A 3,873-nucleotide genomic window follows, 5' to 3' on the forward strand; every position below is an offset into this window, starting at 1 on the left:
TTCCTCTTGTTTTGGGAGAAGCACTGAGGAAGAAACAACACGACCAGAATATCCAATATCTTGGAGTGTGTTGGAACTATGTGTGGTTAAAATATACAGTACAATAGATAGACGGTAGTTAGACATAAATATACATAAATTAATAAACCTATATGGAAAGGATTAGAATTTGCAGCAACATGTTATGATTAATCGGACAGGGTAACGTCAATGATTTTGGGTTGGTGAGCCTGAGTGTTGTGGTCGGGGTCTGGTGGGCTAGGCCCTATTGTTGTACTCCCTTCGAGGGTGTATAGTTTTTGGCACGGAAATTAAAGAACACACATGGAGGAAAAATTTCATAAGTTTTGGGCGAGATTACACCTGACTAATTGACATGAGAAAATAGAGGAGCTTGCCTAGTATAAGAAATGTAAACAAATCCTTAAAAAAAATTATCCAAACGAGTGGTGCAACGTAATACACCTTATATTTTGGATTTTTTCTCAAAAATCTATACACTTTATATCAAGGAACGGAGGGAGTATTTTTTTTTGACCCCATGTTCTAATACAGTGGAGGCTGAGCTCCGTTCGTGTCTTGCGGGTATTTACATCAATGTGACCTTGAATCAGCCTGTTCTCGAGGGAGGTTGCCTTTTTGTTCATATGTTCTTGTCAATAACTCCATGGATAGGTCTTCTCTTGTTGATTTGAAGAAAGTGGTGATACGGGTTTCCCGGTTATTGCAGAGTTATGAGCCGGTGAAAATAAAAGGGAGGCAAACACAGACACAGTGGCTCATGAGATAGCAACCTTTTGCTCAAGTGTTAAGTCTGACTTTGTGTTAGTGGGAGGTCTGCCATCCTGCATGACGCCTAGTGTTGACTCTAGTTGCATGAACATTAGTGGCAATATATGGAGTTTTCAAAAGAAATACAACAACGTACAACATTACTCAAACTAAAAAAAACACCATGTGTTGTACTAATTTTCAAGGAATCAATCATCTCTGGTGGGCTAGCTCCTTGAAGCTGATGGGTGTGGTGATCTGTGTCGGGCCGTCCACGAAGAGCGCCTGCGCACCCAGCTCAGCAGCCCGCTGGCTGGGGTGCACGTTGTCAAAGAAAGCATACGCATCACGATGACTGCACAGTGTCGCATTCCTCGTGCACTTACCCTCCGCGCCCAGCCTACCGCTCCCGCAGCACGCGCTATCGGCGTTCAGGAACCCGGCCGCTTGGGGGTTGTCGAAATTGGCCTGTGAGCCGGCGAAAGAGTCGACAAGGGAGTACTTGAGGCCTGGGAGCCTCGTCGGGGCGAGGGCGGTGGCAAGGCCAGACTTGAACGCCGTGGCAAGCCCGGCACCGAGGCGGTTCATGCCATCATTGCAGGCCCCGTTGCGTTCAACAAACGCACCCGCGGCACACACCCTACTGGACCAGTGTTAATGATCCCAAACTTCCTTGCTCCCATCCCATACAGGTCAATGATGGCAGCAGAGTAGTTTGAGACGAGGGTGGCATATAGTGCAGCAACATCAGCTTGGGACTTTGGTCTGGTCTGGAAGAGATCGTTGCTGCCGGTGCCCAAGAGGAAGAAGGAGCTGGCAATGAGCTTGGAGACTTTACGGCTGCCCCACGCGACCTCCATCTCGGCCTTGGTGGACGCGAAGTATTGCACCTGCTTCGATAATGGTATGTTCTTTCCGGCGTTCTGCATACAAAATATATATGGCTAAATATTAGGGTGATAACAGATGCATGGTTATTTAGCTAAAGAAATAACCAAGTGGTTGATTAGTGACAATATATTAGCTGCATTTTAAAATTGAGACCTTTTGGTTTTGTTGAAACAAATGTTTGACTAAACCATATATAACATTCAATTTATGTGACATGAAGTTAGTGCCGTCAAATTTGTATTTAAAAATACTAAGTTAAATTTGTAGTAGAAACCACAGGGGACACTCCACAACAACACTTGCAGTTAATTGAGAATTCTGGCTTGTATACGTGCCATCATTCAAGCACATGGTTGTCAAACTTTTAAAAAAAATTGCTGTCAAACTTGGACTCGGTTTAATTTGGAGTACTTGTTGTGAGCCTGTGATGATTAGTTGATTAATTAGCTAACTTTTCCAAAAAGAGGGGAATGTCTTCGGCCTCTGCACGAAGTGATTGCACACAAACTTTGATTACCTAGCCATAAAACAACTTAATTATAAGTTTCTCACAGGTAACATGCGTACATGACCGACCTATACATGTGTCTCGGTTCCTAATCCCACGTTCCGGAGCTCCCTCCCTTGGACGTCGGTTCCAAATAAACCGGACAAATCCACCGACAGCAAGCTGTTCGGGAAAGTACCATCTTAAGTAGACGTTTTGAGCATATTTCCGGCTAGAATTTTAAAATTAGTTACTATTAATACAACTTTTTGCAATATTTACATTGGCAACTTGGGTAAAGCTTTCCGCTGCTATATAGATACTACACGGCACGATCTGCCTCTAAAATGTCATTTATCCACCGTTTATATTGTTCATAACTAATAAAACCATTGCACTAATAGTACTATACGTACCCTAAAAAAAATAGTACTATACGTAACATGAGGCTACAGCTACATACCAACTCTGTTGGAACAAAGAAGTGAAAACAAGCTGATATTATCTAGCTAGCACATAACCAAGCATCTGTAAATAAATTAAAGTGACTTACAGTGGAGTCGAGGATCCCGGATCCCGCCGAGGCGTACGTAGCTCACGCCTCTGGTCAGAGCGCTGGGGATGAGATAGTTGCGTGATTTCAGCACCAGGTAAGCCAGGGGGCTCCTCTCGAACCCGAGGTGCCTCGCTGCAGCCATCCATGAAGTCAGCACAGGATCTACACATACATACATATAGTAGTTGTGAACTTGCGTGATGATATGTACCGATGAAGTCGGCGATGTTGTAGCCGTTGCTGAACCGCCCGGTGGCCTTCGCACCGCCGGGGAAGTCAATGCCGTAGAAGGGTTCATTGGCCCTGGGCACGTCCTTCCCTGGCAGATGGTTGTTGTTGCCCACGTCCAGCGTCGAGTCCCCCAGCACGAACATCGCCGGCACCACCGGCCGCCCCACCGCGCTAGCACCAACGGCACCGACGAACACAAGGCCCAGAAGCACGAGGACGAGATCCTTCATCGCTGCCTGTCTAGGAATCGAGCTAGCCAGAAGCTAACCTTGTGTATAGTACAGTAGAGAACAGGTGTGTGCGTGGTAATTGGCCGTCTAATGGTGATGGCAAGGGGCAGGTACTTATAACCCCAATTAGTACGGTTTGATCGATCGATATGATCAGATCAACTAGCTACTAGCTAGCTAGTCAACGAAAGTGCCATGATCGGAGTATACATGCTAATGAAATATACACACATGTGAATGTGATGGATGCCTCCCTCGGAAAAGTAGTGCATGCTCGATCGATCCATCAGAACGAGACTACCCCTCGATCACTTTAATTAGTTAGTTAATTAGCATGTTATGCTTACAGTATCTTCCGTCGAGATCTTCTTGTCAACTCATGTCTGGCCGATCTCTACTTTCTAGAGATGACCGCACGTTCTTGTATTTGTTATTTTGTATCAGATGACAGGTCGATTCAATACACTCTTAGGACGTTACAGCACAACTAACTACACGCCATCATGTGTATATAGTACAACATGATTGTAGAGCTAGCATCCGAGAGCTCGAACTATACAAAAATGACCGTCGGTTTCAGCGGCGGCCTCCACACATTGTGAGGCGTATATATGTACAATAGATGAGGATACTGTAGAGCTGGATCGATCGGCGTGGAGAATATTTTTAACATGTTTAAACAATTTGTTAGTCTATATGTCCACATC

The 3,873-nt window shown here is 45.0% G+C and overlaps 1 pseudogene; it reads right to left on the reverse strand.

Annotated features, from left to right (window-relative positions):
- Window positions 1-872: 872 nt before the first annotated feature.
- LOC119331574 lies at window positions 873-3,246 on the reverse strand (annotated as a pseudogene).
- Window positions 3,247-3,873: the final 627 nt, after the last annotated feature.

Source organism: Triticum dicoccoides, chromosome 7A (genome assembly GCF_002162155.2).
Source record: "Triticum dicoccoides isolate Atlit2015 ecotype Zavitan chromosome 7A, WEW_v2.0, whole genome shotgun sequence".
Lineage (NCBI taxonomy): Eukaryota > Viridiplantae > Streptophyta > Magnoliopsida > Poales > Poaceae > Triticum > Triticum dicoccoides.